At 43.1% G+C, this 21,557-nt stretch overlaps 1 protein-coding gene across 2 annotated transcripts in view; it reads left to right on the forward strand.

Moving 5' to 3' along the window:
* The window catches only part of CHD6 (chromodomain helicase DNA binding protein 6), an 853,354-nt gene that overhangs the window by 633,738 nt on the left and 198,059 nt on the right, over positions 1-21,557 (forward strand). The window contains exon 2 of one of the 2 annotated variants that reach the window (XM_050806430.1): positions 9,405-9,452. The gene's annotated coding sequence lies outside the window, so the exon portion shown is untranslated. Of the gene's footprint in view, positions 1-9,326; positions 9,453-21,557 lie in introns of those variants that run through there. The other variant, XM_050806433.1, reaches the window with a different exon arrangement.

The following is a 21,557-nucleotide window of genomic DNA, read 5'->3' on the forward strand; positions in this document are numbered from 1 at the left end:
GGACTGAAATGAGTCATAGAATAACCTAAAATATCTGGATGCAGGTCATATGTTAAGAAAACACTTAAAATGTGGGGCAAATTTTATACAATAACCAAGCACATTTTATACATACAGTCCCTTAATGATGGCTGTCACTTGTATCACCCAAGGAAATACTGTTATCTATTGCTGCATAACAAATTATCCCCAAAGCTTGGTGGCTTAAAAACAACAACAAACATTTATTATCTTACATAGTTTTCGTAGGTCAGAAATTTGAGAGTGACTTAAGTTTTCATGAGGTTGTAGTCAAAATGTTGGCTGGGGATGGATGCAGTCTGATCTGAAGGCTTGACTAGGCATGGAGGATCTACTTCCAAGATGGCCAATTCATATGGTTCCTGACAAGAGGTCTTGAGTCCTTGCCACAAAGACTTTTTCCATAAGGCTGTCTGAATGTCCTCATGTCATGAAAACGGACTCTACCCATTGCAAATTACCCAAAAGAGCAAGACAGATGCTGCAATGCCATTTATGACTAGCATTGGAAGTTACACTCTGTCACTTCTGCAATATCCTACTGGTTACATATATAAATCAGCTCTATTCAGTACGGGAGAGGGCAGTATAAGGGTTTGAATCCCAGCAGATGAGTATCACTGGGGGCCAACTGGAAGGACAGCTACCATGCTTCACCTCAGCAAAAACATGGAAACTAATTCATTTTTTAAAACTATAGTTTTTTGTTTCTAGTATGTACAACAGTGTTGCTTGTTTTTATTACCAGTTTTCAGATGGTAGCCTCTCCAAATTGGTCAGTAAAGGTGATGGCAGAATTGCACACATAAAGAAAAGGATTCCACAGCAACTTGAGGCTTAGTAAAAAGCTTAAGAAAGTTTTTTTTTTGTTGTTGTTGTGTTTGTTTGTTTGTTTTGAGACAGTATTGTTCTGTTGCCCAGGTTGGAGTGCAATGGTGCTATCTCAGCTCACTGCAATCTCCGCCTCCCAGGTTTAGGTGATTCTCCTGCCTCAGCCTCCCATGCAGCTGGGGTTACAGATGCACACCATCATGCCCAGCTAATTTTTGTAGTTTTAGTAGAGACGGGGTTTCACCACATTGGCCAGGCTGGTCTCGAACTCTTGACCTCAAGTGATCCACCCGCCTCAGCCTCCCAAAGTGCTGGGATTACAGGCGTGAGCCACTGCGCCTGGCCTTAAGCAAGTTTTTATCGCTGAAACTGTCTAATGGTCATTGCAGGAAAGTACACTGTTGAGCAAGAATGAAGGATTTACGAAGCTGTTTCAGGGTAGTGTGACCAGTGTTTTTGAAAAATCCTGCCCAAGAACATTTGAGGTGTGATTTTCCATAAATCATAGTAACTGAAAGGGACTGCAGTCATTTTTATATATAACCTTGGATTTTAAAAATCAAAATAGCGGTAGTGCTATACATGGGTGAGAATGAGAGCTCTGTGGCACTGTAAGAGTTAAATCAGTGAGATTAATACATGAGGGATGGAGGCCATATATCAGCAGAAGGCACTCCAAAAGACAGAAGGTTCCCCAAGCCAAACACAAGAACAGAGATTGACTTCAGTTCAATCAATGGAATTAATGTTTCAAAAACAGCAAGTCAACAAAGGGGGAAAGTCTATACAGAACATGGGGAAATGGGAGGCAGAGGAAAGGCTGTAATAATTATATACTAATAACCAGTTTGTTGAGCAGTTGCCATGTGCTAAGCACCTGGCATGAATCATTTAATCCACACAACAACCCTATTATTGGAATCAAGAAACTGTAAGTTAAGTGACTTTCTTTTTTTTTTTTTTGAGATGGCGTCTCACTCTATCACCCAGGCTAGCATGCAGTGGCACAATCTTGGCTCACTGCAACCTCCATTTCGCAGGTTCAAGCAATTCTCCTGCCTCAGTTTCCTGAGTAGCTGGGATTACAGAGGTGTGTGCCACCATGCCCAGCTAATTTTTGTATTTTTCGTAGAGACAGGGTTTCACCATGTTGGCCAGGCTGGTCTCAAACTCCCGACCTCAGGTAATCCACCCACCTCAGCCTCCTAAAGTGCTGTGATTACAGGCATGAGCCACCATGCCTGGCCTGTTAAGTGACTTTCTTAAGGACACTAGTGGTAGAGCTGAGATTTGAACCACATCTGTAGGGCTTCAAAGCCTGTGGGCTTAACTAGTCTATCCAGCTTTGTTCTGGAGAATGGAGCTTCTGGAAGGAGAATGCCTCGTGGCAGATTCACCCCTACAGTGGAGATACAGGGATTGGACCAGTATAGTTCCAGAACACTGGCTATTAGCATCATCCCCTCAGTTCCAGGTTCCAGAAGTCACTTTCTGATCATGACTCCTCTTCCCACAGAGAGAGAACAAGGTCAGGGTCTGACAAGAAAGGCTGGGCTGCTTGGCAGGTACAATTCTCAAGGGAACTAAAAAGTACATTTTTAAGATGTTTAATCACGAAATATTTCAAACATACAGAAAATAATATAAGAGATGGGCCAGGCACAGTGACTCATACCTGTAATCCCAGTGTTTTGTGAGGCCAAGGCAGAAGGATTGCTTGAGGCCAGGAGTTTGAGACTGGCCTGGGCAACATAGCAAGATCCTGTCTCTGAAAAAAAAAAAAAAAAAAAGAGAGAGAGAGAAATGACTGAAAATGTACCTTTACTGACAGAGAGTTGTGTTTGCTTCACAGTTTTCAAAAACTCTGAGAGATTGAAACACAGAGACTTTAAGCACAAATAGGCCCAAGACCAGCATATCTATAAACTGGCTCAGACATGTCTGCAAGGGCAGCATTACTGGAAATAAGTATATGGCTTCCTAAGATGTATTACTTTGAAACACAGAAATCAGCGTGACTACATTCTCACACACTCCAGATCTCAGCTCAAGGGCAGCTTTCCTGACCTCCTTGACAAAGGCAGATCCTTCTAGCATAATCTCTCACAGTATCTTATACCCCTCCTTTATGGCATACACTTACCACTGCTGTGATGTTACATTTATTCGCATGACTACTGGACTAATGCCTTTCTCTTCTATAGACTGCAAGCTCCATGAGGGCTGAGTTTGTGTCAAATTTTATTCACTACTGTATCCCTGGCATCTAGCACAGTACTTGTCAGTAATAGACACTCAATAAATATCTTTTCAATGAACGAATTCAATTTTAAACACCAATCTCCTTCGGCATCTACCCAAGAGAAATGAAAACATATGTCCACACACAGACTTCTACTTGAAGGTTTATAGCAGCATTATTCATAATAGTCCCAATGTGGAAACAATCTGAATGTCCATCATTTGGTAAGTGATAAATAAAAGGTGGCATATGCAGACAATGGAATGCCATTCAAGCAATTTTAAAAAGTACAAACTGACAAAACTCTCTACAACACAATGAACTACACAATTATTACATTAAGTGAAATAAGCCAGACACGGACGACTACATATTGTACTATTCTGTTTATATGACATTTCTTAAAAAGGCAGAACTCTAAAGAAGAAAGCAGATCAATGGTTTCTCAGGCCTGGGGGTGGGAGTGGAGATTGACTGCAAGTGGGAACAAGGAACTTCTGAGGGTGACAGAAATGTTCTAAAACTGGATTGTGGTGATGGTTGCACAACTGTATAAACTTACTAAACATCGTCAAACTATATACTTGCAGTAAGCAAATTGTATGGTATGTGAATTATACCACAATAAAGCTGCTAAAAATGTTTAAAAAATCAATCTCCTTACTTAGTCATTTTATCCCAATTTAGGTTCTGTGGAACATTATTTCTGTAGGGCATTGTGCCAGAAACTGCTAGTTGAGTCTCTCAACTCTTTAGTGACAGACCCAATTTTTAACTTGGCACATAGAAAAGCAAAATAAAAGACCAGATTTCCTAGCCTCCTTTGCAGCTTGGCATGGTCACATGACCAGGTTCTGGACAATGAGACATAAGCAAAAATGTGTAGTATTTCCAGGAAGGTTGTTTAAGGGACTCAACTCCACTTTTTCTACTTTGCCTTTCCTTTTTCTTTCCAAGGACATGTGGACTGGTGCTCCAGCAGCCATTTTGGACCATGAAGTGACCTTGGGAATGAAAGCTAAGGATAATGGAGCAAAAACATTGAAGCCTGGATTCCCGAAGGTACCGGAGAGCTGCCATGCCACCCCTGGATGGCCTGCTTCCCAAATTTCTTTTATGTAAGACAGAAATCAACTTTAATCTTTTTATATTGTTTTCTCATATTTATGCAGGCAAATTGAGTCCTAAGTGATACCAGTTTTTTTGTTTGTTTTTTGAGACGGAGTCTTGCTCTGTTGCCCAGGCTGGAGTGCAGTGGCACAAACTCGGTTCACGGCAAGCTCTGCCTCCTGGGTTCACGCCATTCTCCCACCTCAGCCTCCTGAGTAGCTGGGACTACGGGTGCCCACCACCACGCCCAGCTAATTTTTTGTATTTTTAGTAGAGACGGGGTTTCACCGTGTTAGCCAGGATGGTCTCAATCTCCTGACCTCGTGATCCACCCGTCTAGGCCTCCCAAAGTGCTGGGATTACAGACATGAGCCACCACGCCCAGCTGTGATACCAGTTTTAATAGGTGTTCAATGAAGAAAGGGTTCTGTGGTCAAATAATTTTGAGAACTATTACATTAAACTTTAACAGATTTCATTAGTGCAAGACCTCTCAGGGTTTTTAATATGTGAACAGGAATCTCCAAGAACCTCCAGGAGGGGCTACAGTATACTCAACTTCCCAAACTAACTTGTCCCCAAAACCTCTTTTTAGTGGAAAATCTTATGGGACAAATGACTTGAGAAGATGAAATGTTGCTGTAAAAATTTTTTGTATTTTTGACTCTCCCTTTCTAATCCATCCTTTTCCAGGTAGCTAGAGAGATGTTTGTTAAAGATAAACTTGATGACATCACATTCTTGTTTTAAATCCTTGAATGATTCCTGTAGGGTAAATTTCAAACTCCTTCATGTAACATACAAGACTTTTCGTGATCTGGCCCTTGCCTTCTTTCTAGCCTCACCCTAACCATATCCATGACCCTTCTGCAGTGCTGAGAACTGACTCTATTTTCCCTAGTTTCTCTACCTCTACACATGCTATGCCCCATTCAAGGAACACTTTCTACTTGCCACCTTGCTTGGCATTCTACCTCTGATCTTTGAGACCAGGCTCAGGTATCAGCTCATTCACTCTTGTCCATACTTCAAGAAACGCTTACTATGTGCCACGCATTGCACTTGTGCTTGAGTTACAAACACAGTCCCTGCCCTGGAGTGACATGGAATCAAATGAAGTTAGACAAGTACTGTATCAGACAGGGTATACTAATAGCTGTAACAGACAACCTTCACATTTCAGTGACTTGACACCATGACATTTTATTTCTTGCTTACAACATGATCCAGTGCAAGTGAGCACAGAGGTTCTACTCTATGCAGTGAGCCACCATTGCCATTTTCTGGGGCCTCTGAGTCCTCCACTCAATATTTTTGCACCTGGCCAGGCATGAGGAAAGGAGAAGTTTGGAAGATCTCATGGGAGTTTTTAGGGGATGTCCAGAAATGGGATATATTTACCACTTCTGTCCAGATTCCATTACCCAGAGCTCAGTTACATGGGCCTACCTGATTACTGAGAAATGTAGTTTTATTATGAACCTAGGAGGAAAATGAAATGGGCTGGTGAAAAGAGTTGTTTTTCCTGCCACAGGTATATCAACAAGAACAATAAAGAAGCTCATGGTCTAACAGAGGAAACAGACAAGTGAACAGAGACATGAAGGCAAGAGAGAACAGAGTCAGGTGGGATGCAACTCTTTCTTTGTGGTGTTACTATAAGAAAGTTCTAGAACTGCTGGAAGCCCTTCTGTGGCTCCCTTCAGAGCTCCTAAGGATTGCTTTTCTGGGGCCCTTTAGAAATGGGGCACACTATATGGTACAAAAATTTGTGCATCACTGGCATCACCCTTGTAGCATCAATCATCTTTCGTTCCAGCAGCTGCTGTGGCATCAAGCTCTGCGTGGGCACCATCTGACTTCACACAGCTGCACCCTGACAGTACTTTGCCTCGTGGCCCTGCCACGTGCCTCTTGCTAGGTTCCCTGTTGACACTGAGTTTTGGGACACTGCAGAAGCCCACTTGGCACCTATGCATGAACAACTGGTGTGAGTCTTTACCCAATGAGATGAGCTGATGGATAGATTTCCTTCCCTTCCCCCTCCCATAGGCTATTCTGAGACTCATTTTATATGGCTTCTCAGAGGATAATCCCTTGAGCAGAAGCAATCAGCCATACTTAGTGGAGGCCAGATTAATAACCATCCTGGTATTGGCTCTTCCTTCCTCCCTACTTTACTCCTTTTGCTTTACTCTTACGCTATAGAATCAGGCTCTGTTTCTGGAGACGCAGGCCAAGACACTGCCATGAATGGGTACAGCTAAAAGCAACTTAGCTGTCTCTGTTTCCCTTTCCCCTCCAGTTCCTCCCCACTGGTTCCTGATGAAGTACCTTGGGTCAGACTCCACTAACTCCTCTCAGTTCTGCAGACCTGACTCTCACTGGATAAGGTCAAGCCTGCCACCTCTCCTAAATGCAGTCCCCAGACTGTTCCTTTGGTTGTACCTGTCCCACTCATTTGTGAATCAGTCATATACTTCTATTGATTTCTTTTTTGGTGACTTAATATTGTGTCTCTGTGTATATCTAACTTCTTATGTGCTGCTGACTTTTCTCAATGTTTAAGAACAGCAATTACTGACAAGTCTACCTTCCATCTCCCTCTTGGCTCTCACACCTCCCCAGGCTGTCTCTTGCATTGGTACATACATGCTCCTCTTTCTGTCTAGAGTACCACCTCATTTATGTTATTTCAATTTTTGTAGGCAAGAGACTTTATTATGCAAAGGAAGGGTCATTTGACTCCCACATAGGACCCACCAAATCTGTCTCTGATAAAACTCTGCTCCCTGGCTAGGCTCAGTGGCTCACACCTGTAATCCCAGCACTTTGGGAGGCCAAGGCAGGAGGATCATGAGGTCAGGAGATTGAGACGATCCTGGTTAACACGGTGAAAACCCGTCTCTACTAAAAATACAAAAACAAAATTAGCCGGGCATGGTGGCGGGTGCCTGTAGTCCCCAGCTATTCAGGAGAATGAAGTGGGAGAATGGCGTGAACCCCAGAGGCAGAGCTTGCCGTGAGCTGAGATCACACTACTGCACTCCAGCCTGGGCAACAGAGTGAGACTCCATCTCAAAAAAACAAAAACAAAAACAAACAAACAAACAAAAAACCAACTCTGCTCCCAGCCTCTTTCAAGACGTGAGAGCCAAGAGTACCATGGGCACTGTTGAGAGCTTTGGAACCTGTAATTCTGGTGTTTGAGCTGGAGAGGCTGTGGCTACCAGCTGCCTGGTCCTGCCTCAGCTTCAACTTCAGCTCCTGAAGCAGCTGGTTCAGAAGGTCAAGCATGCTGTCCCCAGGAGGCAGCAGCAGGCGGGTCACCCTCAGTATACTCACTCACCAGCAGCTTGGCAAAATTGGAGATCCTCAGGATCTATGCATAACTCTCTATCTCATCCTCAACTAGATTGTAAGCTCCTTGAGGGCAAAGATTTTATTTGTCTTGTTTAATGCTGCATCCCTTGTGTCTAGAACAATACCTGGAACATAGTTGGTGCCTAATAAATATCTGTTTAAGGGAGGAAGAATGACGAGGAAAGAAAGACCATGAGACATCTTGGCCAGCCTTGAGTCAAATGACAGAAATGCACACAAATGAGAGAGATAGGCAGCAGGGGGCTGCTGCCTCTGTTTTCAAGCTGGAGAAATCTCTTGTGTCTGCCAAGAAGTGAAGAGTGTTACTCACAAGAGAGTTAGGGCCACAGGCTGAAAGCCATCGGAAAACTGGGATTTCAAAGAAGCTAAAAATACTCTCTCTCTGGGGGTACAGTAAGGCTCCGCTAAATCATTATCATGGCCCCTGACACAGTCAAAATGTGCTTATCCTAAATGTATCCCACAAACTGCTCTTAGAATCATCAGACTCAGATCATTCCTGCTTTAACTGAGGTAGAATAAGCCTCTACAGTCAGAATCCAATCAGTTTTTTAGTCGGTGCTTAGGAAACACGATGGGCAAGCAGGGCGCGAGGAGGGCAGGTGGCTGCCAAGGTCAGGGTGGGAGGGGGCAGTAATGAGATGCCATACAGAGTATTCAGCCAGGCAGCGCAAACTCTCCATCCCTCCTTTCTTAATTTAGGAATTTCCTAATTCCTAAACCTTGGTCTAATTTCCCTCTTTTCTTCTATCTATTTTCTTCACAGCATTTATCACTACCTGCCCCTTGTATTTAGTCTTTCGCCTACTCCATGAAAGCAAGGGCTTTGTCTTGTTGACTGCAATATCCCGTTTTATATCAATGTCTGGAATTTGCGGGCACTCAAAGATTAGCTGCTAACGAATGAATTCGAGAGTGTAACAATTAGTTGAATCTCTGCCAAACACTAGGCCCTGTCCTTGAGGATGCTACAAGGATGGTAGGGGCGACAGGCCCGAAAATAAATGTACCATATCTCGACACCTGATTTCACGGAGATCTAGCCAAGGCGCTGCAGGGTCCGCGGGGCTGGAAAACTCCCGGGTGCGCGGGGCCTTGGGAAGAAGCCCGTCAGGAGCCAGGAGTGCCAGTGAGCCGGGCTGAACGGCAGGAGACGCGGCTGGAGGCTGCTCCTGTGTTTCCTTGGCCACTCAGCATCTTCTTTTCCTGACCTGCGGGTCCCTCGCCTCTCCTTGCATTTGCTGGCATGACCTCGGCCCCTGCGGGGCCCCTGCGGAACCCCTGTGTCGCGGGACCCCAGCCACATCCTCTTCCACCCGCGGAGACGCCAGCCCCGGGTCTTCCAGAGAGCTAGCCAGCTACCTGAGAGACCTCCACCTGCGGGCTGAATGCCCGCCGGGCCCCGCGCGCGCCCCAGGTCCCCGCCCCCTGCCTGCGATCCGTCGCGTGCAAGACCCCGCCCCGCCCCCTCGGCCCCCGGGACCCCGGCCCCGCCCCGCCCCCGTGGCCCCGCCGCTAGTCCCGGGGGGGCGGGGCCGCGCGCAGCGGCGTCTCCAAGGCGGGGGCACGAGGCAGGGGGCGGGGCAGTCTCAGCGCCGACCAATCAAGGCCGCGATCACATCCATGCAAATACGAGCACAATGGAGCGAGCCCATCACTCGCCCCTGCAAGCAAGCTTGAAATGGGCTTCTGCCTGAGCGGCAGCCGGCAAGACCAATGGTTCTGTGTTTTGGACCGGCGAAGCCCAATGGCGCCACAGGGAAGGCGGGCCCGAGATGGGTTAGGGTGTCCTTGCAGGGTGTCTGAGCTAAACTTCACCAAATAATAGCTGTTTGTATTTTGGCTGCTGCAGGAGCCATTTTAGGTAAGTTCTTCTCTTAACTTTTTATTTTCCTTCCTGGCCTCGGCGGACCGGCCTTGTCCGCGGGTCCCCGGCCCCGCCCCGCCGGCCGGGCTAGGGTGCCCCTATGAATGGAGCCGGGATGAGGGGCTGCGGCGGCGTCCAGGCCCGGCCGGGCTGGGGTCCGAGCGCGGCCGGCGGGCGGGCGGCCTGGCGGAGGGCAGGCGGCGGCCTGCGGCCTGGGGAGAGGGGCGGCCTCTGCCGCGCCAGGCTCCTGCTCCGGCTCCCGCTCCCGCTTTCGCTTGGGTCGGGCGGCCGTCCTTGGGAGTGCGCCGCTGCGGGCCGCGCGCAGGGGCGGGGGTCCGGGCAGACCCCGGCCGCGGGCCTGGCGGCCGGGGGCGGGGCGTGCAGAGGCCCCCCCGGGGCGGGCGCGGTGGGACCCCCGGGCCCGGCCGCGCTGGGGCGGGGCGGGGGTGACCGCTATTCCCGCCGCCGCCCCCGCGGAGAAGTTGCTCTATTCGCGTCCTGCGTCTGTTTGCAGGGGTGGAGGAGGGTGGGCTGGTGCCAGGTTGCTGCTCCGGGAGGGGGCGGGGGGCCCCGGCGCGGCCTCGGATCGCGCACCCCCTCCGCCCCCTTCTTACGCACTAGCGCGCACTCGCCCCGAAAATTGGAGCCCTGGAGGGGTCCTGCAACCCCGCTGCCAAGTTTTGTGCATTATTAGATTGCATGTTTGAGCTTTAAAAAAAGATCTATCTGTCCTCTTCAAGGTATTTATTTTCTTCGCTGTTGAGAAGTAACGGAGTCCGTTGCGCCCAGATTTCCAGGGACATGCCTGTCGGATGTGCAGAGGGTTGGCAGCTACTTGGGTTTTTTTAAAAGGCGTTATTAGGAAATCCCCTCACTAGTGAGATAATTGAAATTTGAGTTAGTTTGCAGCTTCAGTTTTATTTGATACAATTAAAAATGCATAAGCAGGCACTTTATATTTGTGTACATAAAGTATTCCTAGTTCCAGTTATGACTAATGTGACTATGGTTTCAGTTGTGTGGGATCTAATAAGGCAGTATAATTCAATTTTGATCTTGTAGGCCCCTGTTCTCCAAATTAGGGTTTATGGAGCATTAGTAATCTGGCCAAGGTTTCTGGTGAATCCTTGGCATCTCTGAGCATCTCTCTGGGACTGTGTGTGCCGTATTTCCCACCCCCTGAAAACTCCTCGTTTCTGGTGGCAGATCCACGAACACAGAAAATACACATTTTAAATATTTACAGTTTCCAGGATGTCTGAAATATTGCCCGAGATTTGATTATGGTTTCCCAGATGGTATGTAAGAGTACCATCCCAGTGAGACCCCAATTTCGATGTACTTTGTGGAAATGTGTTTGTGGCGTTTGGGGAAAAAAACCGGGGCAGACCACTTGGTTTTGCTCCCTAGGCTGATGTGAGCTGTGTGACTTACTGGGGGTCTGTCCCATTGATTTCATGGCACAGTCGAGTTTGACTATAAGCCAAATTGGAAAATCAGGTTGGCAACCTCAGAGAGAGAGTTTTTGTGAACTTTATGGCTCTCTGGCAACAGAAAGAAGATTTGAGATCTGTGTGTGATAAAATGATTAGGCATGAATCCTCAAGTAACATGATTTATGCCAAACAGAGCAGGTGGTTTCTTATAAGCAATGCATCATTATAACCAAAGGCCTTGGGAAAATGCGGAGTGGTAAGATTATTAATTTTGGAGTTCTTTTTGTTCCAGGGCAGATTTCATAGGTGAATTATAAGTTCTTTTGAATTTAAACTTTTTTTCTTGATTAGTGGGCGACTAAAAGCTAGCCTGCACACATCTTTCTCCACCTTTCTGTTAGCTTTGGAGTCTCTCTACTAATAACCAAACTACAGTACTGTTCTTGGTGTAGTCTGGCCATGGGCGAAGTAAATCTGGATCTGTTGCGAAATTGAGTTGTGTTTCAGTGTGGTATCACAGTTTCCCTGGAGTCACGTTTTTTATTCTGCAGTTGTTTCTTTGCTTTTCACATTTAGCTCTTCTGTTACATTTAGTAGCACTGCAGACTCTTTCAATATGATCATTTTTATAACTTTTAAATATTCTATGTCTTTATAATTTTTATATTTTATTATTCGTGTAGTTGGAAGTTCTCTGAACTCATCAATGTATTAGTTGAGGCAAACCACACAAGAAATTGAAAGACAAGTTAGAAGTGAAGTGGGAGAAATACGACTAACTGCTGCATTTCTGGAAGAACCTTTGGCAGTTTTGTTTTTGTATTTATTGATTTACTTTTTGTATATTTCAAATACCAAAGAAAACCTGAAGCAGAATCATATCTCATTAGAAACCACATCTTATTTATGATTTTGCTCTAACATTGCAGAAAACCTGTTAGAAACAACAGGCGGCCCTTGGGCTACTATGTCTTGGAGAGCTCCTTGGTTTATATAAGTTTCAAAGAAATGTTTTGGTTTTCTTGGAAGTATGGCTTTGCCCCAAGCAGAGTTTGTGGTTATGTCTTCCTGTGTTATACCATGAGGTTCCACAACATCAGGCTTGATTCTCCCTGTAGGTGCCTATGTTTTTCACCTTTCATGGAAAGACTCTAATTGGTAATTACTAAATGAGATCACTCACGGACCACCCATGTTATGAATCTCTTTGAACAAGTTTAAGGATTCAGAGATTCTACCTGCAAAAATGTCTTTGGTATAGGACAGTGACAGTATATCCATATCAACTGAGGAGGCTGTACTCTCCCTCCGTCCTTCCCCTTTCCCTGCCTGGTATAAGGCGGCTTGAAATAGTTTTGTTTTTAATACATATTTAATGATTCTCTTATACTTCATTGCTCATGCAGAGCTTTAGTTTAATTCTAGTGAGAGGTGGAGTGAATTCCATAGGATTGCCTGCCTTCTCCTATACCAGGTTATTATATTGAAAACTCTTTGAAATACATAAAATGATAGCTAGGGCTGAGATATCTCTTCCCTAGAGAACTTTTTTTTTTTGCAATGGAATGTGACATACTTGTGAGTGGAGCAAAAAGAACTAGCATTGATTGAATACCTGGTGTTTGTCCAGTACTCAGCCAGATACTGGGGCTACAGAGTTGGGAAAAATACGTTTGCTTTCATAGCCACTTCATGAGGCTGGGCTGCAGCTCAGAGAAATGAAGTAACTTATTAAAGGCCATAAAGGTAATCAATGATAGAGCCAGAATTTGAACCCAGATCATCTGTATCCAAGACATGTCCTTTTCACCAATAGTTCTCTCTAAAGATCTGTTTAAAAGCTCAAGCGTACTGTTGTATTTTAGTGGTATGGTGTTAGGTTAGTTAACTAACACACCTTCCCTAAGTTCTACACGTGCATCAATTTTTACTTTTCCGTTTCAGGAATTTGTCACTGAAGAGGAGTGTTGAAATACAGTGAGGACACCCTTTCCCCCGCTTTGTCTCCATGGTGTAGGGGTGGTCTTCCTGGGGCACTTAGGAGTTCAGGTGTACCCTGGTACAGTAATAACCATGAAGTATAGGGAGAATGCAGTCACTTTTTCCTTTGCCAAAATGTTCTTTTCTTCGGTTCATGTTGTGGAGGCGTTGATACCCTCATGAGAAATTCTGTTACTTCCATAAAAGTCCTGAAGGTAGTAAAATGGAGTTATTTTAAAATATCCATGCTTGTCCCTGTTTCTGAACTAAATCATCTGCATAAAATCCAAAGAAAAATGTTTATTTTTGCCTGTAGTACCTGTATTTGTTGGTTTTTACAGTCAGTAAATAGTGATTCTGTGCATCCTCTTACATTTATTCATTATGTTGTTTGCCATCACTGTTCTATTTTGCAATCTTTAGAATTTGTAATGGAGTGTATATGATATAACTTAAATCGCTCCTATTTTGAAGAGTCAGGATTTTTTTTTTTAAATTGAACGTTTTTTCTTTATAGTCATAATGAAGGACTTAGAAATTTTAGCAAGGAACAAACCTAAGTTTTCAACGGACTCCTGTGGTGCTTTTGTTATCTATTTCAATAATATACTAAGACAGCATTTGAAAATTTCAGGATGCTAGGAAGTCAAATTGTAAGATAACCAGGACAAGAATCCAAACATAAGTAGAAAGCGATGGATACATATTTGAATTTTCTAAATAAGTAAAGGAAGATTTCCATTTTTTTTACCCCTTTATTAAGGATACTTGTAAGGGATAGTCGCTGATCGTACTTTATGGATCAAATATGTTATTCTTTATCAAGTAGTTAAATTTTTAATATATTTTGGATTTTCTTATATACTATGTGACCAAGGTATTTTGGTTTTGGAATTTTTTTTTTTAATTCTAAGATTGTCTTTATGTAAAAGCCTGGCTTCAGGTTAAGAGTTCCAGCTACTGTGGTAACAGAGATCTTTAGTTCCTACCTAAAGGTTTAGGCTTTTTATCCTGTAGTTCGTGGACCCCTAGGGAGTCTTTGGCTGGTCTGTGAAAGCCCCAAAATAGTATGCAAATTTTTGTTTGTGTCTGCGTATTTTATAAGCGGACAGTCCATTGCTTTTTGTGATTCTCAAACGGATCCGTGACTCTCATACCCCTACCCCCATACCTTTCCACCAGCATACAAAAAAATACTAAGGGTCATTAATTTAGGTCATTCTAGAACAACTGCTTTGCATGAACAAAATCTTCTGCCTGGATGCTGACTTCTTTGGACCTTTTTTGTCCTTTAGCAAGTTCTGCGATCTCAGCCTTGATCAGTTGGCCTGGGCTTGGGGAAGAACTGCATCCCTCTGGCAGCATTCAGGCATTCCCTGGGATTATCCCCCAAATTCTTCCCTCCCTGCGATCACATGGAAGCGTTCCTTGCCCTTGCCCTTGCAGCCTGATAGAGTTAAAGGTTGGAATGGGAGACATGGGGGCTCTTGAGGGTCCTCGGCTTCTCGTTTTCACACATCTGCCTCTGCAGATGGGACTAGAAGGGTGGCTATGGCAAATGCGCCTGACATTTTCTTGCTTTGAATACTACTTCTTACTAATTCTGCTATTGCTTCATTCAATATGTTAGGAGGAAAAGGGATTTTCTTTCTTACACTGAAGAATAATTAAAAGAAGCCCTCCATTTTTTATATTCCCCAGACTTTTATGAAATGCTTTGCAACTTCCATTAGTGCTGATTTTTAGTGGAGTTCTTCGTTAAAATAATGTGTGGTTGAACATAAAAGCTTATTTTTAGACTGCCAAAAATTTTACAGAGAACATACATACAAAACCAGGTGTTACTATATAAAAAGGATTTTATATTAAAGTTCTCAGAGCCTTATTGTTTACTTAATAAGTCAAGCAAATTGCTAAAACAATATTAGAGTAACAAAAAAATTCTAAGAATAACTCTAGGAGGTGGTAAACTTAAAGTTATTCTGGAGATTTTTTTGTTGGGCCAGACCAGAAGTTGAATAGAAGAAAAATCAGTTTATTTTGTTTAATAATATATAATAATAATTAGATTAGGGAAAATACCTAAGCTTTAGGCAGATGGTGAAGGGCATTGACTTGATTATTTGGTTTGTTCCTTCCTTAAGTGTATATGAGTAAAGAAATATATCTGGACTCTACTTTGGATCCAAGAAAAACCATCAGTATTCTAAGAAATACTTTGAAGGATTATGTCTGGTAAGCTAAGTCTAGATCATAGATTTTATTTACGGAAAGAATTTTGCATAATTTAACACAGAGACTTTATTATTGCTCATTGTGTATTTTGGCTTAGCAATTCTTGCACTGTTGGCAGTCTAAATTAAACTATGGGTTTGGATGAAAAAGTTAAGCCATCATTATTGTTGATCCCGTGATAGAATCAGATCACATTATAAGTGATGACACCATTAGATTGCTACTTTAAGTAAACCTGGTATAATATCACTTAAGGGATTTAGGGGTATTTTGCTTAATGGAATTAACAGTTTTGCCTTGAGTTGTAAAAATGTACTGAGGAAATGATAGAGGATATGAAAGAGGTCATTAATGACCAGCTCCAGAAAGATAAGTGTAAAAATGTAAAAAAAATAAGCTCTTGTGGATCAGGCTACTAAAAGTAGTCTACAGATTCCTGCAGGTCTGTGGACTGCTTACCTGTCTGACAAAGTGAGTACAGAACTTGAAAAGAAGCATGTAGATGCTTTTATAGCAGATGGTTAGAAAAATGGTTTGTTGAATCTAATAATAAAAGCAATTAGTTTATAATTGTAGTCCTTTTTAATTTATTTTTTCCTGGAAATTCATTTTTTCTGGTGTTTTATGAAAGTCTTGGCTGTAGATTGGGAAAGAGCAAAAACAAAAACTAGTTCTTCACTAATCATAGTGTTGGGAAACTTCAGCATTACCTTGGAGCATGTTAGAAATGCAAGTTTTGCCGGGTGTGGTGGCTCACGCCTGTAATCCCAGCACTTTGGGAGGTCCAGGCAGGTGGATCACCTGAGGTCAGGAATTCTACACCAGCCTGGCCAACATTGTGAAACCCTGTCTCTACTAAAAATACAAAACTTAGCCAGGCATGGTGGTGCACACTTGTAATCCCAGCTACACCAGAGGCTGAGGCAGGAGAATCGCTTGAACTCTGGAGGCAGAGGTTGCAGTGAACTGAGATGCAGTGAACTGAGATCACGCCATTGCACTCCAGCCCGGGTGACAGAGTGAGACTCTGTCTCAAAAAAAAAAAAAAAAAAAAAAAAATGCAAGTTTTGGGGCCCCATTCCAGACCTACTGAAATAGACCACCTGGGGTTCCCAGGAGTCTGTGTTTTAACATGCTGATGATTTTGTGCACATTGAAATTTGAGAAACATTGTTCTAGATCAGCACTGTTCAGTAGAACTTCCTGTTATGATGGAGGTGTCCAGTATCTGCATGGGAACTACTAGCCACTGATAGTTTTCAAGTCCTTAAGATGTGGCTAGTATGACTGAGGATGAGAATTTTAAGTTTTATTTAATATTAGCTTAAATTTAAATAGCCACACATGGCCAGTGGTACCACTATTGAACAGCACAGCTCTAGACCCTTTAGCATCTCTACGTAGACTCTTTGGAGCAAAGGTGGTTTTTTTTCTGTGTCTGTGAAGGAAAATATAATAGGAAACAAGATTGTCCTTTAACCTAAAACAAGTCTAAGCAAACCGTATAATAAAATTTGACAGTTATTTACCTATTTATATTTGTCTCTTTATTTTTATCTGAAAGTTGATTTGAATGTTCAGAAAATAGTAAGATGAGAGAATAAATTTAGATGTGTCTTGTAAGGCTTTACAAAAATCAAGGTAGCTGTTTCAGCAGGGCCTTATGACCCTTCCTGTCTATGACTAACATGCATGATGTCTTTCAACATGGCTTTTGAAGCTTTTTTCTTTCATACTAAGATTGAAGATAGGCAGCTTTTAAGTGTAACACTGTAGTTCTCCTGTTCTCTATAAAAACTACTGGCTATGGGGGTTCCCATTACTTTAGACCAGTAATGGATATTTTTACCATACAAAGTATATCAGGTTTATCAATTAACTTTATAAAGGGAATCTTGTTTTTTCAAAATAACATTTACCAAGCCTGCCTTGAAAGACTGAGTCTTATTCTCTGTTCCCTTTCCAATGTATTTTAAAAATTGATTTGTTAATAGAAGCAGTTTCTTTGGTTCATTTGGGGTTGCACATTCTTCTCCGTCTCCTCTCCCCATCTACTTGTAAAGGGGGAATACAAGTTTTAAACTCCTAAAAATCAGTGATAAGATTGATTCTAGTATATTGATCGAAATCTATTGCAAAATTGAAAATTATGTTGTGATTGACAAGAAGAAGGAAATTACTGTAGAAGTAAGCACAGGCTGGGCACCAGTGGCTCATGCCTGTAATCCCAACACTTTGGTAGGTGAGGTGGGCAGATTATTTGATGTCAGGAGTTCGAGACCAGCCTGGCCAACATGGTGAAATCCTGGCTCTACTAAAAATACAAAAATTAGCCAAGCATGGTGGCAGATGCCTGTAATCCCAGCTACTTGCGAGGCTGAGGCAGGAGAATCGCTTGAACCCAGGAGGCGGAGGTTGCAGTGAGCCAAGGTCGTGCCACTGCCCTCCAGCCTTGGCAACAGAGTGAGACTCCATCTCAAAAAAAAAAAAAGTAAACACAGATCCACATGTAGACTTGTAGCTTAAAAAATGCTGTCCAGTCATAACAAAGTGAGTCTAATCATACAGCAGTTTTATTAGATATATTTACTAGGTTTTAGATTTTCAAGCAGGAAATTGTTAGTCATTTAGGCAGTGACTCTTGAAGCAAGAGAGACAGTAACGGATGTCCCATGTGGTTTATAGACTCATAGAACATTAGAATTGGAAGGTTCCTTAAAAATCAGGGATAAGGCTGCCAGCATAGCAAAATTTATAATGCAGCAGTGTCTGTTTTGTTTATGGCGTGAGTTAATGCTGTGTAGTCTCTCGTTGGTGTTCATTGCAGATCAGCACTGTTTTCTCATTAATTTCTATTGTAAGGGTGGTTGTATACTCACAGAGCAGGGACTGGTGGTAGGTTGTCTGGGCAGGTGCTTCTGTTTGACACAAGTGTCACTGATTAGGGGGCTTAACATTTTGTAACTTGCTGCTTTGAGCTTTTTTGTCTGACTTTCTTGTAAGGATGTCAAGTTCTAGATCTCTGGGCATGTATTTTGTTTTTGTTTTTGTTTTATAGAAACTGGGTCTCTTATGTTGCCCAGGCTAGATTCATGGGCTCAAGTGATCCTCCTGCCTCAGCCTCCTGAGTAGCTGGGACTACAGTCTTGCCACTGTGCCCAGCTCTCTGGGCATGTATTTGAATTCTTGCCATAGGGTTTTAAAGAATTGGAAAGCCCAGTGTGTTGGAATTTAGATCTGATAGTTGGACAGATCCTAAGCCTAAAAGGTTTGGAGGTTCCTTGCTTCAGGTTTGTTCCCATCACTGCCACTTGTCCTTGGAATGCTGTGTGAGATGTTACTAAAATATTGTGATTTCATAAGCTACACACAAAATAACCATACTCTGTCCATTTTTATCTGCACTTTGTGTCTGTACCTTTTCATGTAGCAGAGCTCTCCCTGCATGTTCTTGACTGTGTTGCGTATTTACTCTTGAACTAAGCTTTGTTTTTGCCCTTATGAGTGTGGTTGTGGCAGATTTAACCGTTACCGGGTCTTACACAGGTCACCATCATTACTAGATTCTCTGAAAAGAAAGCAAAGCTTCTTTCTAGCTTGTCAGGATTGCAGAAGAGTAGAGTTAGAAGGTACCTCTGAAGACATCTATCCATTTTCATTACGCGTAATGGAATGGGGTCCTAGTCATGTAGATGTTTGTGAGGTCACAGAGCTAATCTGCGGTCAAGCCTTGATTAGAATTCAGTTCTCATTTTGCTGTATAGGACTTTTCCCTTAACCTCCAAGGATTAGGGTCCTGAAAACCCACATAGGAGAATTTCCCTTAGAATTTCATGGGGGAAATATGGGACAGGCGTGCTCTGAGATTAGGAGTGAATGTGTGAAAGTCTCCGTAATTTTTTTAATGTTCTCTAAAATAATAAAGATACTATCAATGAAGTATTACATGTCTTAAATTAGTAAGAATGGGTATTTTAATAGCTCTTCTTTACTAGAAACGTTTTGGCATGTCCCTCTCTCATCGTGGTACAGTGCTTGTTCTATTTTGGTAAATCTTGTTACTATTTTTTTGCTTAATGGAAACTTTTCAGCATATCCCTCCCTTTTATCACAGTAAAATGCTTGTAAATTAACCTTTGCTTTATTTGTAAATGATGTGCATAAGATTTTTTTCACACGTCCTTTATATGACTTAGGGTTATTAAGATAGATTTTTTCCCCAGATCTCTCAATAATCATGATCACAGTAGCTGTCAATCACTGAGTGCTTACTGTGTGCCAGGTATGGTGCTAGACTCTTTCATGGTGTGGTCATTAGGACTCTTCAGTATTCTGGTTCTCTTCCTTAAGCACACGTGGTAGGGTTACATTCTCTCTTACACCTTGAAATTGGGCATGACTGTGTAACTTGCTTTGGATATTGACATTTCAGTGGAAGTGATGTGTGTCCCTTCGAGGCAGGTACCTTTTCTTTTTAAAGAAATATGTAATGGTTACATGGTGTAAGCAAGTAAACCTTTGCTTTAAAGCACTGAGCTTTTTTAATGAGTTTTTTGTTTTTTGGTTTTTTTTGCCCCTGTGGGATGGTCTGCGTTTGTACTGTTTCCCATGCTCATTGTTTTCTGCTCCTCCCTCTTGGCCCATCCAGATATTTTCCTTCCATGAGACTTGAGAGCAAGACCGGTGTCTTCACGGAGCCTTCTCTTCCCATATCAGCCTGAAGCAATCTCTCTCCCCACAGCACTTCTTGAGTTAGATTTTCCCTTTGTAACTAATTTGGCATTTCATATTGAATTGCCTTTGTCTTTTCTTACATTGTTATTCATTTATTCCACAAGTGTGTGATGCCCATTTATTTAGTAAACAGTTATTGAAAATTCATTGTGTTTCAGCCATTCATGTGTCCTGGGAACTTGATAAATGCACATGGTCTCTCCCTTTATGGAATGCACTTTGTATTAGAAGACACAGAAAGGTAAACTGCCACTACAAGCATCATGATCAATGTCAGATTACAGCTATGTCCAAATTTTGTTAAGACTCAAGAAGAAGGATCAACCATTAAGCCAGGGGAGTAGGTTAAGGCTTTTGAAAGGAAGACCTTTTAAACGGGTACTTGAAAATTGATTCGGAGTTTGATAATCAGAGACAGATTAGTGTTTGTGAGCTTGGAGAGCCTTTTATGCATAAGAAACATCTTGCTGGGGTTCAGAGGCAAATGGTAAGTTCATTCTGGCTGGAGTATGGTGGAGAGCCATGGAGTACTGGTAGGTGAGGGGCTGGAGGAGGGATAGGTTGGAGATGTTGAGAAAGGCTTTGAAGATCATGGTCAGTTGTTTGGGTTTGTGTTGGCAGTGAGGAGTCATCAGAGGTTTTAATGCAGGAGGGTGTCTCGTACTTTGCACTCAAGCACCAGAGGTTGGTTGAGTGGTGCTCAAACTTTGTAGTGTATTAGAATCACCTGAAGAGCTTATAAAAATACCAGTACCCAGGCTACAAACAGTAAAATCAGATTTTTCTGAAGGAGAGACTCAGATATTGGATTTTTGATAATTTCCCAGGTGAGTCCAATGTGTATCTGAGTTTTAGAACTACTCTTTTAGAGGGGCCTGATGGAGTAAGGAATTCAGATACTATTGCATGGACTGACTAGGAGGTAAGTCTTTTTTTTTTTTTTTTTTTTTTTTTTTTTTTTTTTGGTGACAGAGTCTCGCACTTTTGCCCAGGCTAGAGTGCAGTGGCATAATCTCTGTTCACAGCGACCTCCACCTCGTGGATTCAAGTGATTCTCCTGCCTCAGCCTCCTGAGTAGCTGAGGTTATAGGTGCCCGCCACCACATCCAGCTAATTTTTTTCTTTTTTTTTTTTTTGAGATGGAGTCTCGCTCTGTGGCCCAGGCTGGAGTGCAGTGGCACGATCTCGGCTCACTGCAAGCTCCACCTCCTGGGTTCACGCCGTTCTTCCGCCTCAGCCTCCTGAATAGCTGGGATGACAGGCGCCCGCCACCACGCCTGGCTAATTTTGTTTTTTTTGTATTTTTAGTAGAGATGGGGTTTCACTGTGTTAGCCAGGGTGGCCTCCATCTCCTGACCTTGTGATCCGCCCGCCTCAGCCTCTCAAAGTGATGGGATTACAGATGTGAGCCACTGCGCCCGGCCAATTTTTTGTATTTTAGTAGAGACGGAGTTTCACCATGTTGGCCCAGGCTGGTCTTGAACTCATGACCTCGTGATTTGCCTGCCTCGGCCTCCCAAAGTGCTGGGATTACAGGCGTGAGCCACCGTGACCCGGCCAAGAGAAGTCTTTGAATTGAGGCATTAAGGAGCTGGGACAAGGTGAGACAGAGTCAACCATTATTCTTTTCCTTCAGTGTTCTAAATGTTTGTCTTTTCCTGCAAAATTGTGGTCCTCATGGGCGCAAGGCCCATTCTTTGTACCTTGAATTCCTCAT

Source organism: Macaca thibetana, chromosome 10 (genome assembly GCF_024542745.1).
Source record: "Macaca thibetana thibetana isolate TM-01 chromosome 10, ASM2454274v1, whole genome shotgun sequence".
Taxonomy (NCBI): Eukaryota; Metazoa; Chordata; class Mammalia; order Primates; family Cercopithecidae; genus Macaca; species Macaca thibetana.